At 60.4% G+C, this 17,500-nt stretch overlaps 2 non-coding genes across 2 annotated transcripts; both read right to left on the bottom strand.

Annotated features, from left to right (window-relative positions):
* Positions 1-2,238: 2,238 nt before the first annotated feature.
* LOC131866362 (5S ribosomal RNA) lies at positions 2,239-2,357 on the bottom strand. Its single transcript, XR_009364980.1, has one exon. It is a non-coding gene; the product is annotated as a 5S ribosomal RNA (ribosomal RNA).
* A 7,818-nt stretch (positions 2,358-10,175) lies between these two features.
* LOC131866345 (5S ribosomal RNA) lies at positions 10,176-10,294 on the bottom strand. Its single transcript, XR_009364964.1, has one exon. It is a non-coding gene; the product is annotated as a 5S ribosomal RNA (ribosomal RNA).
* Positions 10,295-17,500: the final 7,206 nt, after the last annotated feature.

The raw sequence follows: 17,500 nt of genomic DNA, 5'->3' as shown, positions 1-17,500 counted from the left end.
TTTATGGAAATTAGTGAAGGCATCGCATCAAAGGTGCGCACCTCGCTGCCCACCTTGGTGTGCTCCGAGGTGCCCACCACGGTGCGCAACGCCGGTGCGAACCCGGGAGCGCCCCGATGTGTGCTCCAAGGTGCGGCGTGCACGAAGTCGGACCCCGGTTTGCCCCGGGTGCGCACCTCGCGTGCACCTTGGTGCGCACACCTTGGCTGGGTTGCGCGGCCTGGTGGGCACCATGGTGCGCACCAAGGAGCGCTCCGAAGTGTGCTCCAAGGTGCGGCGTGCACGAAGTCGGAGCCCGGTTTGCCCCGGGTACGCACCTCGCGTGCACCTTCGCCGGGGTGGGCACCTCGGCTGGGTTGCGCGCCCTGGTGCGCACCAAGGAGCGCTCCGAAGTGTGCTCCAAGGTGCGGCGTGCACGAAGTCGGAGCCCGGTTTGCCCCGGGTGCGCACCTTCGCCGCGGTGCGCACCATGGCGTGCACGAAGTCGGAGCCCGGTTTGCCCCGGGTGCGCACCTCGCGTGCACCTTCGGCGGGGTTGCGCGCCCTGGTGGGCACCATGGTGCGCACCAAGGAGCGCTCCGAAGTGTGCTCCAAGGTGCGGCGTGCACGAAGTCGGAGCCCGGTTTGCCCCGGGTGCGCACCTCGCGTGCACCTTCGGCGGGGTTGCGCGCCCTGGTGGGCACCATGGTGCGCACCAAGGAGCGCTCCGAAGTGTGCTCCAAGGTGCGGCGTGCACGAAGTCGGAGCCCGGTTTGCCCCGGGTGCGCACCTCGCGTGCACCTTCGCCGCGGTGGGCACCATGGCGTGCACGAAGTCGGAGCCCGGTTTGCCCCGGGTGCACACCTCGCGTGCACCTTCGCCGGGGTGGGCACCTCGGCTGGGTTGCGCGCCCTGGTGCGCACCAAGGAGCGCTCCGAAGTGTGCTCCAAGGTGCGGCGTGCACGAAGTCGGAGCCCGGTTTGCCCCGGGTGCGCACCTCGCGTGCACCTTCGCCAGGGTGGGCACCTCGGTGCGCACACCTTCTCAATGTTTTCTTGCCTTTTCTGGAAATTGGTGAAGGCAGCGCATCAAAGGTGCGCACCTCGGTGTGCTCCGAGGTGCGAACCCGAGAGCGCTCCGAGGTGCCCACGAAGTCGAAAGTCGGGTTAATTGCATTGTTTTCCCCGGGTGCGCTCCGAGGTGCGCAACATCGGCGCGCACCAAGGAGGGCTCCGAAGTGTGCTCCAAGGTGCGCACGATGGCGTGCACCTCTGGTGCGCACGATTCGGAGCTCGGTTTGACCGGGGTGCGCACACCTTGGCTGGGTTGCGCACCTTTTGTGCGCTCCAAGGTGCGCACGAAGTCGGAGCTCGGTTTGCCCCGGGTGCGCACCTTCGCCAGGGTGCGCACCTTGATGCGCACGCCTTGGCTGGGCTGCGCACCTTGGTGGGCGCCATGGTGCGCACCTTTCGTGCGCTCCAAGGTGCGCACGAAGTCGGAGCTCGGTTTGCCCCGGGTGCGCACCTTGGTGGGCGCCATGGTGCACTCCGAGGTGCCCAAGATTGGTGCGCACCAAGGAGCGCTCCGAAGTGCGCTCCAAGGTGCGCGCGAAGTCGAAAGTTGGGTTAATTGTCCGGTTTGCCTCGGGTGCGCACCTTGCGTGCACCTTCGCCAGGGTGGGCGCCTTGGTGCGCACACCTTGGCTGGGCTGCGCACACCTTGGCACCCGCGTTTCCTTCATTTTAAATTTTTTTTTTTTACAATCTCTCAAGTGGGAAATTCTATAATCTCAACTTTTTTTGCCTTTTCAGGAAACTTTTGAATGGAGCGCATCATTGGTGCGCTCCGAAGTGTGCTCCAAAGCTCTCTCCAGCTGCGTGCACCTGCCCCGGCCGCGCACCCGGCCCCGCCCAGCTTCGCTCACCTGTCCCGGGCGTCTGGTGCGGAACCTTAGAGTAAGAAACATCACCGTGCACCTTGGCCAACGTGCGCGACTCGACCGAGCGCGCACTGGCCGAGGTGCACACCGATTTCACCTGGGTGCGCGCGCAGCACCTCGGGCGCACCGGGGTGCGCGCACAACGCCCGGGTTGCACCGTGGCCTGTGTGCTCGGGGCGCCTCGGGTGCGCGCTCGGTGTCGCCCCCGCGCGCGCGGTAGTGCGGGCAGCGCACCCCGGCCCGGCCCGGCCCCGACGAGAACGCAAACGGGCAAAAGGTTTATTCAAATAGCATTGCGACGCCCGGCGAAAAACTAAAAAAGGGTGCAACACCGGGACTTCCCGGGAGGTCACCCATCCCAGTACTACTCCGGCCCAAGCGCGCTTAACTGCGGAGTTCTGATGGGATCCGGTGCACTAACGCTGGTATGATCGCACCCGTTATGAGCTTGTCGCAGTGTGTACTTAGCAAACCGCGACCCACGTGCGAATCCACCCCGGCCACCCACCCCCGTCGAGGTGCACACCCTCCCTCGCGAAGTGCGCCCCGTTCGCCAAGTGTGAGCCCTGCCCGGGTGCGCGCACCTTGCTAGGGCGTCGGGTGTGCACCCGGCCCGGCCTACGTGCGTGCACCTGGAGGGGGCGTCGTGTGCGTGCAGTGTCCCGTCTGCAACGCGGTGCCCACACACCACCTCGGGCGCAACGACCTGCGCTCACATGTGGGCCGAGTGCACCTTGGTGCATGTTCGGGGCGCCTCGGGTGCACGCTCGATCTTGCCCCGGTGCACCAAGGCGCTCGGTTTGCCCCGGGTGCGCACTTGGTGCAAGGTGGGCACCCAAAATAGGGATCAAGCACCAAAACACAAGTTTCGGGATGCAAAATGGGACCCAAGGACCACAAATGCGTTCCAAGACCCATGATGGGTCCACGAGAACAAAAATGTGTTCCGAGACTTAATAAACAAATATTGGGTTTTAGGAGAAGAAACATGCTCTGATGCCCAAAACGAGAATCGACCCCGAAAAGGCCACAGGCCAAAAGTGGGATGCGAGACAAAAAAAAATGGGACCCGAGGACCAAAATTGGGTTCCCAGGTCGAAGACAGGGCAACCGGACAAGAAACGACCTCTAAGGCTCGAAATGAGTCCCGACGACTAAAACTTGACAAGAAGCACCCATCAGGCACCCAACTCGACACCCATGGGATGCCGACCCACCCGGGCTTCCACCTAGCACACCTTGGCACCCACCCACCCTCGCACCCAACCTCGCACCCAACTTAGCACCTTTGAACCCACATTGGCACTCACCCTGACCCTGGCACCTTGGAACCCACATTGGCACTCACCTTGACCCTGGCACCCACCTTTGCACTCACCTTGGGACCCACCCTGGCTCCCACCTCGGCACCCACCCAGACACCCACCTTGGTTCCTTGGCACCCACCTTGGATCCTTGGCACCCACCCCGACACCCACCTTGGCACGCAACTTGGCTACTTGCCACCCACCTTGGCTCCTTGACGCCCACCCCGACAACCACCCCGTGACCTACCCTGGCTAGGGTTGGTGCACACCCACCCTGGTGCCCACCTTGGCACCCACCCTATGACCCACCTTGGCACGCACCTTAGTACCCACCCCGTTACCCACCCTAGGACCCACCCCGTGACCCACCTTGGCCAGGGTGGGTGCCTTGGTGCGCACAACTTGCCTGGGCTGCACACCAGGGCGGGCTCAAGATGGCACCCGCGTTCCGTTTTTTTCACTATCTTTCAAAACGGAAATTTTAAAATCTCATTTTTTTCTTTTTTTTGCCTTTTCTGGAAATTAGTGAAGGCAGCGCATCAAAGGTGCGCAATGCTGGTGCGAACCCGGGAGCGCTCCGATGTGTGCTCCAAGGTGCGGCGTGCACGAAGTCCGAGCCCGGTTTGCCCCGGGTGCGCACCTCGCGTGCACCTTCGCCGGGGTGAGCACCTTGGCTGGGTTGCGCGCCCTGGTGCGTACCAAGGAGCGCTCTGAAGTGTGCTCCAAGGTGCGGCGTGCACGAAGTCGGAGCCCGGTTTGCCCCGGGTGTGCACCTCGGGTGCGCACCTCGCGTGCACCTTCGCTGCGGTGGGCACCTTGGCTGGGTTGCGCGCCTTGGTGGGCACCATGCAGTGCACGAAGTCGGAGCCCGGTTTGCCCCGGGCGCGCACCTCCGCCAGGGTGGGCACCTTGGTGCGCACAACTTGCCTGGGCTGCGCATCAGGAAGGGCTCAAGATGGCACCCGCGTTCCGTTTTTTTCACTATCTTTCAGAACGGAAATTTTAAAATATCGTTTTTTTTTGCCTTTTCTGGAAATTAGTGAAGGCAGCGCATCAAAGGTGCGCAACGCTGGTGCGAACCTGGGAGCGCTCCGATGTGTGCTCCAAGGTGCGGCGTGCACGAAGTCGGAGCCCGGTTTGCCTCGGGTGCGCCCTGGTGGGCACCATGGTGCGCACCAAGGAGCGCTCCGAAGTGTGCTCCAAGGTGCGGCCTGCACGAAGTCGGAGCCCGGTTTGCCCCGGGTGTGCACCTCGGGTGGGCACCTTGGTGCGCATGCCTTGCCTGGGCTGCGCACCAGGGCGGGCTCAAGATGGCACCCGCGTTCCTTTTTTTTCACTATCTTTCAAAACGGAAATTTTAAAATCTCATTTTTTTTTGCCTTTTTCTGGAAATTAGTGAAGGCAGCGCATCAAAGGTGCGCACCTCGCTGCCCACCACGGTGCGCAACGCCGGTGGGCACCCGGGAGTGCTTCGAAGTGTGCTCCAAGGTGCTGCGTGCACGTTGTCGGAGCCCGGTTTGCCCCGGGTGCGCACCTCGCGTGCACCTTCGTCGGGGTGGGCACCTTGGCTTGGTTTGCCCCGGCTGCGCTCCGAAGCGGGGTTATTGGAGCGCCGCCTCTTTTTTTGTCGGAGCGTTTGGTGGGGTTTCTCGCATTGGCTCTTCCGAGGCCCGGTTGCCACCCTGGCGCGCACGAAGTCGGAAGTAGGGTTAATTGCCCGGGTGCGCACCTTTGCCAGGGTGGCACCTTACCTGGGCTGCGCACCAGGGCGGGCTCAAGATGGCACGCGCGTTCCGTTTTTTTCACTATCTTTCAAAACGGAAATTTTAAAATCTCCTTTTTTTTTTGCCTTTTCTGGAAATTAGTGAAGGCAGCGCATCAAAGGTGCGCACCTCGCTGCCCACCTTGGTGTGCTCTGAGGTGCGCACCCGGGAGCGCTACGAAGTGTGCTCCAAGGTGCGGCGTGCACGTTGTCGGAGCCCGGTTTGCCCCGGGTGCGCACCTCGCCTGCACCTTGGCCGGGGTGGGCACCTTGGCTGGGTTTGCCCAGGGTGCGCTCCGAAGCGGGGTTACTGGAGCGCCCCCTCTTTTTTTGTCAGAGAGTTTGGTGGGGTTTCTCGCATTGGCTCTTCCCAGGCCCGGTTGTTGGGTGCGCTCCCACCCTGGCGCGCGCGAAGTTGGAAGTTGGGTTAATTGCCCGGGCGCGCACCTTCGCCAGGGTGGGCACCTTGGTGCGCAAACCTTGGCTGGGCTGCGCACCAGGGCGGGCTCAAGATGGCACCAGCATTCCCTTTTTCTCACTATCTTTCAAAACGGAAATTTTAAAATCTCGTTTTTTTTTTGCCTTTTATGGAAATTAGTGAAGGCATCGCATCAAAGGTGCGCACCTCGCTGCCCACCTTGGTGTGCTCCGAGGTGCCCACCACGGTGCGCAACGCCGGTGCGAACCCGGGAGCGCCCCGATGTGTGCTCCAAGGTGCGGCGTGCACGAAGTCGGACCCCGGTTTGCCCCGGGTGCGCACCTCGCGTGCACCTTGGTGCGCACACCTTGGCTGGGTTGCGCGGCCTGGTGGGCACCATGGTGCGCACCAAGGAGCGCTCCGAAGTGTGCTCCAAGGTGCGGCGTGCACGAAGTCGGAGCCCGGTTTGCCCCGGGTGCGCACCTTCGCCGCGGTGGGCACCATGGCGTGCACGAAGTCGGAGCCCGGTTTGCCCCGGGTGCGCACCTCGCGTGCACCTTCGCCGGGGTGGGCACCTCGGCTGGGTTGCGCGCCCTGGTGCGCACCAAGGAGCGCTCTGAAGTGTGCTCCAAGGTGCGGCGTGCACGAAGTCGGAGCCCGGTTTGCCCCGGGTGTGCACCTCGCGTGCGCACCTCGCGTGCACCTTCGCTGCGGTGGGCACCTTGGCTGGGTTGCGCGCCTTGGTGGGCACCATGCAGTGCACGAAGTCGGAGCCCGGATTGCCCCGGGCGCGCACCTCCGCCAGGGTGGGCACCTTGGTGCGCACAACTTGCCTGGGCTGCGCACCAGGAAGGGCTCAAGATGGCACCCGCGTTCCGTTTTTTTCACTATCTTTCAGAACGGAAATTTTAAAATCTCGTTTTTTTTTGCCTTTTCTGGAAATTAGTGAAGGCAGCGCATCAAAGGTGCGCAACGCTGGTGCGAACCTGGGAGCGCTCCGATGTGTGCTCCAAGGTGCGGCGTGCACGAAGTCGGACCCCGGTTTGCCCCGGGTGCGCACCTCGCGTGCACCTTGGTGCGCACACCTTGGCTGGGTTGCGCGCCCTGGTGGGCACCATGGTGCGCACCAAGGAGCGCTCCGAAGTGTGCTCCAAGGTGCGGCGTGCACGAAGTCGGAGCCCGGTTTGCCCCGGGTGCGCACCTCGCGTGCACCTTCGCCGCGGTGGGCACCATGGCGTGCACGAAGTCGGAGCCCGGTTTGCCCCGGGTGCGCACCTCGCGTGCACCTTCGCCGGGGTGGGCACCTTGGTGTGCAGACCTTGGCTGGGTTGCGCGCCCTGGTGGGCACCATGGTGCGCACCAAGGAGCGCTCCGAAGTGTGCTCCAAGGTGCGGCCTGCACGAAGTCGGAGCCCGGTTTGCCCCGGGTGTGCACCTCGGGTGGGCACCTTGGTGCGCATGCCTTGCCTGGGCTGCGCACCAGGGCGGGCTCAAGATGGCACCCGCGTTCCTTTTTTTTCACTATCTTTCAAAACGGAAATTTTAAAATCTCATTTTTTTTTGCCTTTTTCTGGAAATTAGTGAAGGCAGCGCATCAAAGGTGCGCACCTCGCTGCCCACCACGGTGCGCAACGCCGGTGGGCACCCGGGAGTGCTTCGAAGTGTGCTCCAAGGTGCTGCGTGCACGTTGTCGGAGCCCGGTTTGCCCCGGGTGCGCACCTCGCGTGCACCTTCGTCGGGGTGGGCACCTTGGCTGGGTTTGCCCCGGCTGCGCTCCGAAGCGGGGTTATTGGAGCGCCGCCTCTTTTTTTGTCGGAGCGTTTGGTGGGGTTTCTCGCATTGGCTCTTCCGAGGCCCGGTTGCCACCCTGGCGCGCACGAAGTCGGAAGTAGGGTTAATTGCCCGGGTGCGCACCTTTGCCAGGGTGGGCACCTTACCTGGGCTGCGCACCAGGGCGGGCTCAAGATGGCACGCGCGTTCCGTTTTTTTCACTATCTTTCAAAACGGAAATTTTAAAATCTCCTTTTTTTTTTGCCTTTTCTGGAAATTAGTGAAGGCAGCGCATCAAAGGTGCGCACCTCGCTGCCCACCTTGGTGTGCTCTGAGGTGCGCACCCGGGAGCGCTACGAAGTGTGCTCCAAGGTGCGGCGTGCACGTTGTCGGAGCCCGGTTTGCCCCGGGTGCGCACCTCGCCTGCACCTTGGCCGGGGTGGGCACCTTGGCTGGGTTTGCCCAGGGTGCGCTCCGAAGCGGGGTTACTGGAGCGCCCCCTCTTTTTTTGTCAGAGCGTTTGGTGGGGTTTCTCGCATTGGCTCTTCCCAGGCCCGGTTGTTGGGTGCGCTCCCACCCTGGCGCGCGCGAAGTTGGAAGTTGGGTTAATTGCCCGGGCGCGCACCTTCGCCAGGGTGGGCACCTTGGTGCGCACACCTTGGCTGGGCTGCGCACCAGGGCGGGCTCAAGATGGCACCAGCATTCCCTTTTTCTCACTATCTTTCAAAACGGAAATTTTAAAATCTCGTTTTTTTTTTGCCTTTTATGGAAATTAGTGAAGGCATCGCATCAAAGGTGCGCACCTCGCTGCCCACCTTGGTGTGCTCCGAGGTGCCCACCACGGTGCGCAACGCCGGTGCGAACCCGGGAGCGCCCCGATGTGTGCTCCAAGGTGCGGCGTGCACGAAGTCGGACCCCGGTTTGCCCCGGGTGCGCACCTCGCGTGCACCTTGGTGCGCACACCTTGGCTGGGTTGCGCGGCCTGGTGGGCACCATGGTGCGCACCAAGGAGCGCTCCGAAGTGTGCTCCAAGGTGCGGCGTGCACGAAGTCGGAGCCCGGTTTGCCCCGGGTACGCACCTCGCGTGCACCTTCGCCGGGGTGGGCACCTCGGCTGGGTTGCGCGCCCTGGTGCGCACCAAGGAGCGCTCCGAAGTGTGCTCCAAGGTGCGGCGTGCACGAAGTCGGAGCCCGGTTTGCCCCGGGTGCGCACCTTCGCCGCGGTGCGCACCATGGCGTGCACGAAGTCGGAGCCCGGTTTGCCCCGGGTGCGCACCTCGCGTGCACCTTCGGCGGGGTTGCGCGCCCTGGTGGGCACCATGGTGCGCACCAAGGAGCGCTCCGAAGTGTGCTCCAAGGTGCGGCGTGCACGAAGTCGGAGCCCGGTTTGCCCCGGGTGCGCACCTCGCGTGCACCTTCGGCGGGGTTGCGCGCCCTGGTGGGCACCATGGTGCGCACCAAGGAGCGCTCCGAAGTGTGCTCCAAGGTGCGGCGTGCACGAAGTCGGAGCCCGGTTTGCCCCGGGTGCGCACCTCGCGTGCACCTTCGCCGCGGTGGGCACCATGGCGTGCACGAAGTCGGAGCCCGGTTTGCCCCGGGTGCGCACCTCGCGTGCACCTTCGCCGGGGTGGGCACCTCGGCTGGGTTGCGCGCCCTGGTGCGCACCAAGGAGCGCTCCGAAGTGTGCTCCAAGGTGCGGCGTGCACGAAGTCGGAGCCCGGTTTGCCCCGGGTGCGCACCTCGCGTGCACCTTCGCCAGGGTGGGCACCTCGGTGCGCACACCTTCTCAATGTTTTCTTGCCTTTTCTGGAAATTGGTGAAGGCAGCGCATCAAAGGTGCGCACCTCGGTGTGCTCCGAGGTGCGAACCCGAGAGCGCTCCGAGGTGCCCACGAAGTCGAAAGTCGGGTTAATTGCATTGTTTTCCCCGGGTGCGCTCCGAGGTGCGCAACATCGGCGCGCACCAAGGAGGGCTCCGAAGTGTGCTCCAAGGTGCGCACGATGGCGTGCACCTCTGGTGCGCACGATTCGGAGCTCGGTTTGACCGGGGTGCGCACACCTTGGCTGGGTTGCGCACCTTTTGTGCGCTCCAAGGTGCGCACGAAGTCGGAGCTCGGTTTGCCCCGGGTGCGCACCTTCGCCAGGGTGCGCACCTTGATGCGCACGCCTTGGCTGGGCTGCGCACCTTGGTGGGCGCCATGGTGCGCACCTTTCGTGCGCTCCAAGGTGCGCACGAAGTCGGAGCTCGGTTTGCCCCGGGTGCGCACCTTGGTGGGCGCCATGGTGCACTCCGAGGTGCCCAAGATTGGTGCGCACCAAGGAGCGCTCCGAAGTGCGCTCCAAGGTGCGCGCGAAGTCGAAAGTTGGGTTAATTGTCCGGTTTGCCTCGGGTGCGCACCTTGCGTGCACCTTCGCCAGGGTGGGCGCCTTGGTGCGCACACCTTGGCTGGGCTGCGCACACCTTGGCACCCGCGTTTCCTTCATTTTAAATTTTTTTTTTTTACAATCTCTCAAGTGGGAAATTCTATAATCTCAACTTTTTTTGCCTTTTCAGGAAACTTTTGAATGGAGCGCATCATTGGTGCGCTCCGAAGTGTGCTCCAAAGCTCTCTCCAGCTGCGTGCACCTGCCCCGGCCGCGCACCCGGCCCCGCCCAGCTTCGCTCACCTGTCCCGGGCGTCTGGTGCGGAACCTTAGAGTAAGAAACATCACCGTGCACCTTGGCCAACGTGCGCGACTCGACCGAGCGCGCACTGGCCGAGGTGCACACCGATTTCACCTGGGTGCGCGCGCAGCACCTCGGGCGCACCGGGGTGCGCGCACAACGCCCGGGTTGCACCGTGGCCTGTGTGCTCGGGGCGCCTCGGGTGCGCGCTCGGTGTCGCCCCCCGCGCGCGCGGTAGTGCGGGCAGCGCACCCCGGCCCGGCCCGGCCCCGACGAGAACGCAAACGGGCAAAAGGTTTATTCAAATAGCATTGCGACGCCCGGCGAAAAACTAAAAAAGGGTGCAACACCGGGACTTCCCGGGAGGTCACCCATCCCAGTACTACTCCGGCCCAAGCGCGCTTAACTGCGGAGTTCTGATGGGATCCGGTGCACTAACGCTGGTATGATCGCACCCGTTATGAGCTTGTCGCAGTGTGTACTTAGCAAACCGCGACCCACGTGCGAATCCACCCCGGCCACCCACCCCCGTCGAGGTGCACACCCTCCCTCGCGAAGTGCGCCCCGTTCGCCAAGTGTGAGCCCTGCCCGGGTGCGCGCACCTTGCTAGGGCGTCGGGTGTGCACCCGGCCCGGCCTACGTGCGTGCACCTGGAGGGGGCGTCGTGTGCGTGCAGTGTCCCGTCTGCAACGCGGTGCCCACACACCACCTCGGGCGCAACGACCTGCGCTCACATGTGGGCCGAGTGCACCTTGGTGCATGTTCGGGGCGCCTCGGGTGCACGCTCGATCTTGCCCCGGTGCACCAAGGCGCTCGGTTTGCCCCGGGTGCGCACTTGGTGCAAGGTGGGCACCCAAAATAGGGATCAAGCACCAAAACACAAGTTTCGGGATGCAAAATGGGACCCAAGGACCACAAATGCGTTCCAAGACCCATGATGGGTCCACGAGAACAAAAATGTGTTCCGAGACTTAATAAACAAATATTGGGTTTTAGGAGAAGAAACATGCTCTGATGCCCAAAACGAGAATCGACCCCGAAAAGGCCACAGGCCAAAAGTGGGATGCGAGACAAAAAAAAATGGGACCCGAGGACCAAAATTGGGTTCCCAGGTCGAAGACAGGGCAACCGGACAAGAAACGACCTCTAAGGCTCGAAATGAGTCCCGACGACTAAAACTTGACAAGAAGCACCCATCAGGCACCCAACTCGACACCCATGGGATGCCGACCCACCCGGGCTTCCACCTAGCACACCTTGGCACCCACCCACCCTCGCACCCAACCTCGCACCCAACTTAGCACCTTTGAACCCACATTGGCACTCACCCTGACCCTGGCACCTTGGAACCCACATTGGCACTCACCTTGACCCTGGCACCCACCTTTGCACTCACCTTGGGACCCACCCTGGCTCCCACCTCGGCACCCACCCAGACACCCACCTTGGTTCCTTGGCACCCACCTTGGATCCTTGGCACCCACCCCGACACCCACCTTGGCACGCAACTTGGCTACTTGCCACCCACCTTGGCTCCTTGACGCCCACCCCGACAACCACCCCGTGACCTACCCTGGCTAGGGTTGGTGCACACCCACCCTGGTGCCCACCTTGGCACCCACCCTATGACCCACCTTGGCACGCACCTTAGTACCCACCCCGTTACCCACCCTAGGACCCACCCCGTGACCCACCTTGGCCAGGGTGGGTGCACCCACCCTGGTGCCCACCTTGGCACCCACCCATCCTAGCACCCAGCCTGTGACCGGGCTTGGAACCCAACCTTGCACCCGCACCCGTCTTGGCCAGTGTGGGTGCGCACCCATCCTGGCACCCACGTTGTGACACACCCTTTAACCCACGCACCCTAGCACCCACGTTGGCACCCACCTTGGAACCCAACCTAGCAACTTGGCACCCACCCCGTGACCCACCTTGGCATCCACCATAGCAGTCGCCGACTTGGCACCCACCTCGGCACCCACCTTGACACTTGTGGACCCACCTTGCCACTCACCCTAGCATCGACCCATCCTAGCACCCACCCTGGCACCTTTGCACCCTAGCACTCACCCATCCTAGCACCTAACCTGTGACCCACCTTGACACTCACCCTCGCACCCACCTTGGAACCCAACCTAGCACCCACCCACCCTGACACCAACCCTAGCACCTACCCACCCTTGCACCCACCCTGTGACCCATCTTGGCACCCACCCATCCTACCACTCAACCTATCACCCACCTTCTCACCCACCTTGGCATCCACCTTAGCACCCACCCACACTGGCACCTTGGCACCCACCTCGGGCAAGGTGGGTGCACACCCACCCTGGCACCCAATTTAGAACCCACCGAGCATGTTACCCACCTTGGCACCCACATTGCAGCCCACCCTAGTACCCACCCTATGACCCACATTGGCATCCACACCCTAGCACCCAGGCACCTCGACACCCGCCTTGACACCCACCCTAGCACTGAACCTGTGACCCACCTTGGAACTCACCCTAGAACCCACCCACCCTGTGAACCACCTTGGCATCCACCTTAGCACCCACCCACCTTGGCACCCACTCTAGCACTCACCCATCCTAACACCCAACTTGTTACCCACCTTGGCACCCGCCCTCGCGTCCACCTTGAAACCCACCCTAGCACCCACCCACGCAGGAGCCCACCTTGGCACCCAACCTAACACCCACGCATCCTGGCACCCAACTTGTGACCCACCTTGGAACCCACCCTAGTACCCACCTTTGAACCCACTATATCACCAACCCACCTTGGCACCCACCCTATGACCCTCTTTGGAATCCACCCTAGCACGCACCCACCCTGGCACCCACCATGGAGCGCACCCTAGCACCCACCCACCTCGGCACGCACCTCAACACCCACCTTGGTGTGCGCACTGCGCCAACCTCTCAAAGACCCTATGTGGTGCGCTCCAAAGTGTACACCTTTGGTGCGCTCCAAGGTGCGCACCTTTGGTGCACACCGAGGTGCACACCAAAGTGTGCACCGAGGTGAGCACCAAAGTGCACTCCAGGGTGCACACCAAGGCGTGCACCTTTGGTGCGGTCAATGCAAACGAATTCGGAAGTTGGGGTCGATGTCCTAATCGCTGCTGCAGACTACACGTATGAGAATCGGACAAATAGCTTTATATAGGGGAGGTGTTGCGTTTGATGGGTCGACTCCCCTGGTTGTGTGCACTGCACCAACTTCAAAGACCCTGTCTTGTTTAAGAAGTCAAAAGTTGGGGTGGATGTCCTAATCATTGCTGCAGTCTACGCATGTATGAGAATCAGACAAATAGCTTATATAGGGGAGGTGTTGCATTCGGTGGGTTGACTCCCCTGGTTGTGCGCACTGCGCCAACCTCAAAGACCCCGCATAGCAGAAGAAGTCGGAAGTCGGATTTTGGTGAGCACCAAGGCGTGCACCTTTGGTGCGGTCAACGCAGACGAATTCAGAAGTTGGGGTGGATGTCCTAATCGTTGTTGCAGGCTACACATGTATGAGAATCAGACAAATAGCTTATATAGGGGAGGTGTTGGGTTTGATGGGTCAACTCCCTTGGTTGTGCGCATTACGCCAACCTCAAAGACCTTGTTTTCGTTAAGAAGTCAAAAGTTGGGGTCAATGTCCTAATGGCTCCTGCAGGCTACACATGTATGAGAATCGGACAAATAGCTTATATAGGGGAGGTGTTGGGTTTGATGGGTCGACTCCCCTGGTTGTGCGCATTACGTCAACCTCAAAGACCTTGTTTTCGTTAAGAAGTCAAAAGTTGGGGTCGATGTCCTAATTGCTCCTGTAGACTACACATGTATGAGAATCAGACAAATAGCTTATATAGGGGAGGTGTTGGGTTTGATGGGTTGACTCCCCTAGTTGTTCGCATTACACCAACCTCAAAGACCTTGTTTTCGTTTAGAAGCCGAAAGTTGGGGTCGATGTCCTAATTGCTCCTGCAGGCTACGCATGTATGAGAATCAGACAAATAGCTTATATAGGGGAGGTGTTGGGTTTGATGGGTCGACTCCCCTGGTTGTGCGCATTGCGCCAACCTCAAAGACCCTGCATTGCGGATGAAGTCGAAAGTCAGAGTTTGGTGTGCTACAAGGTGTGGTCGAAGGTGCTCACCTAGGTGTGCACCTTTGGAGCACAGGAAAAGTGCCCTCCAAAAGTGCGCACCTTTGGAGTGCACAAAAGTGCCCTCCAAAAGTGCGCACCTTTGGAGCGCAGAAAAGTGCCCTCCAAAAAGTGCCCTCCAAAAGTGCGCACCTTTGGAGCGCAGAAAAGTGCCCTCCAAAAAGTGCCCTCCAAAAGTGCGCACCTTTGGAGCGCAGAAAAGTGCCCTCCAAAAAGTGCCCTCCAAAAGTGCGCACCTTTGGAGCGCAGAAAAGTGCCCTCCAAAAAGTGCCCTCCAAAAGTGCGCACCTTTGGAGCGCAGAAAAGTGCCCTCCAAAAAGTGCCCTCCAAAAGTGCGCACCTTTGGAGCGCAGAAAAGTGCCCTCCAAAAAGTGCCCTCCAAAAGTGCGCACCTTTGGAGCGCAGAAAAGTGCCCTCCAAAAAGTGCCCTCCAAAAGTGCGCACCTTTGGAGCGCAGAAAAGTGCCCTCCAAAAGTGCGCACCTTTGGAGCGCACAAAAGTGCCCTCCAAAAGTGCGCACTTTTGGTGCGCACCAAGGCGCTGGTTCGGTCGTTGCAGGCGAGTTCGGAAGTTGGGGTCGATGTCCTGAGCGGAGGTGCAAACTACACAGGTGTCGGAATCGGACAAATAGCTTATATAGGGGAGGTGTATGCTTCGATGGGTCGACTCCCCAGGTTGAGCGCACCGCGCCAACCTCAAAGACCCTACGGTATGGATGAAGTCGGAAGTTGGGTCCGATGACCGATTCGATTAGTAGGTATGCTCATGAGGTCGGAATTTGGGTCCGATGACCTGCCATGTGCAGGAAGGCGAATGTTGACACTGTGCGTTGCAAGGTGCACACCAAGGCGCTGGTGCGGTCTTTTTAGTCGAGTTCGGAAGTTGGGGTCGATGTCCTGATCGGAGGTGCAAGCTACACAGGTGTGGGAATCGGACAAATAGCTTATATAGGGGAGGTGTATGCTTCGTTGGGTCGACTCCCCGGGTTGAGCGCACCGCGCCAACCTCAAAGACCCTACGGTATGGATGAAGTCGGAAGTTGGGTCCGATGACCGATTCGATATGTAGGCATACTCGCGAGGTCGGAATTTGGGTCCGATGACCTGCCACGTGCAGGAAGGCGAATGTTGGCACTGTGCGTTGCAAGGTGCGCACCAAGGCGCTGGTTCGGTCGTTGGAGGCGAGTTCGGAAGTTGGGGTCGATGTCTTGATCGGAGGTGCAAACTACACAGGTGTGGGAATCGGACAAATAGCTTATATAGGGGAGGTGTATGCTTCGTTGGGTCGACTCCCCGGGTTGAGCGCACCGCGCCAACCTCAAAGACCCTACGGTATGGATGAAGTCGGAAGTTGGGTCCGATGACCGATTCGATATGTAGGCATACTCGCGAGGTCGGAATTTGGGTCCGATGACCTGCCATGTGCAGGAAGGCGAATGTTGGGACTGTGCGTCGCAAGGTGCGCACCAAGGCGCTGGTGCCGTCGTTGCAGTCGAGTTCGGAAGTTGGGGTCGATGTCCTGGTCAGAGGTGCAAACTACACAGGTGTGGGAATCGGACAAATAGCTTATATAGGGGAGGTGTATGCTTCGATGGGTCGACTCCCTGGGTTGAGCGCACCGCGCCAACCTCAAAGACCCTACAGTATGGATGAAGTCGGAAGTTGGGTCCGATGACCGATTCGATACGTAGGCATATTGGCGAGGTCTGAATTTGTGTCCGATGACCTGCCATGCGCAGGAAGGCGGAATTTGGGTCCGATGACCGAGTTGATGGCGTGCCATGCGCAGAAAGGCGGAATTTGGGTCCGATGACCGAGTTGATGTTGATGGCCCGCCATGCACAGGAAGGCGGAATTTGGGTCCGATGACCGATTTGAAGGCGTGCCATACGCAAAAAGGCGGAGTTTGGGTCCGATGACCGAGTTGATATTGATGGCCCGCCATGCGCAGGAAGGCGGAATTTGGGTCCGATGACCTGACATACGCATGGAGTCCGACTCGGGGGCCGATGTTCGATTCGATGACTTGCATTGTGGGTAAAGTCGGAAGTTGTGGTCTTTGACCCGATTCGATGACCAGACTTCGGCTGCTTGAGAATCGGACAAATAACTTATATAGGGGAGGTAGTGTTCTCGAGCATCCTCCCCCCGTGCCCGTTTATGTCGATTGATGCTGGTGCTCGACTGGTTGGAGCGCTCGGATGCAAAAATCTTGCACCAGGATTTATCGATTGTGATGGACACAGGCAAGTCTCCTGATTGCTATGCAGGAGCTCATCGTGAATCTCTATGCGGCCTTGGTATGGACTCGACCTGCGGAATGGTTCGGCAATGGTAGTCGCTCCAACACGTCCTTGCAATGGCCACAGAGGTGATTCGACTAGAGCTCCAGTCTAGCTTTTGGGTTGCTTGGCGGACTGGTATAGCCGCGATCGAGTTCCGGCCATGAACGTTTTAGATAGCTCTTGGGCTTTCTGGGACGGAAGTCGGAAGTTTGGGCTGTTGTCCGATTTGATGACCATTCTTCGGATGTGTGAGAATCGGACAAATAACTTATATAGGGGACTGTGTTGTCTCACGCAGCCCCCTCCGTGCCCCTCTATCTCGACCGATGTTGGTGCTTGAAAGGGTTGGGATCGCTCGGATTTATAAACGTGCACCACCATTTGTCGAGTGTGAGGGACGCGGCAGGTCTCCTAAATGCTATGCGGGCGCTCTCTGAGAATCTCTATCCGGCCTCGACACAGACTAGTCTTGCTGAATGGTTTGGCACTGGTAGTCGATCCAACACGTCGTTGTTGTGGCCGCCTAGGCGATTCGATTCGAGCCCCCGTCTAGCTTTTGGGTTGCTTGGCGGATTTTGCCCTATCCGCAAGTGAGCTCGGTCCCTAAACGTTCGAGAAACCCGATTGCTATGCGCCGACTCTCTTTCTTGCGAGCCTCCATCTAGCTTTTGGGTCTCTACGGAACGGAAGTCGGAATCTGGGACCGTTGTTTGATTCGACGAGGCAGACTACGGTTGTGCGAGAATCGGACAAATAACTTATATAGGGGAGGTGTTGACTGGAGCATTCTCCCCCGTGCCCCTCTAACTCGACCAATGCTGGCGCTCGAACGGTGGTAGCGCTCGGATTTTCATTGAGCGCCAGCATTGGTCGATTTAGAGGGGCATGCGAGATTCCCGAATGCTATGCGAGGGCTCTAACGGAAATGTCTATTGGTTTCGGTATGGATGCAATTGCGAGTGGTTCGGCAAAGGTAGTCGTTCCGATGCGTCCATGTCGTGGCCAAATCGATAATTCGATTTGAGCCCTCGTATAGCATTTGGGTCTCTCGATGTGATTCCGCATTCCAGTCCCTTTGGGCACTGCTTGAGCCGCATCCCAGGGGGTTCCCTTCCCAATAATCTGCCTCGCAACCCGATTGCTATGCGGTGAGGCTCCTCGGCCGCCTCGGAACTATCTGTGTATCAGACGCATCGCGGGATAAGGGGTTGGCAACGG

The sequence above is a fragment of the Cryptomeria japonica genome, unplaced genomic scaffold (genome assembly GCF_030272615.1).
Source record: "Cryptomeria japonica unplaced genomic scaffold, Sugi_1.0 HiC_scaffold_141, whole genome shotgun sequence".
NCBI classification, from domain to species: domain Eukaryota; kingdom Viridiplantae; phylum Streptophyta; class Pinopsida; order Cupressales; family Cupressaceae; genus Cryptomeria; species Cryptomeria japonica.
This window is presented reverse-complemented; position numbering and strand designations above follow the sequence as displayed.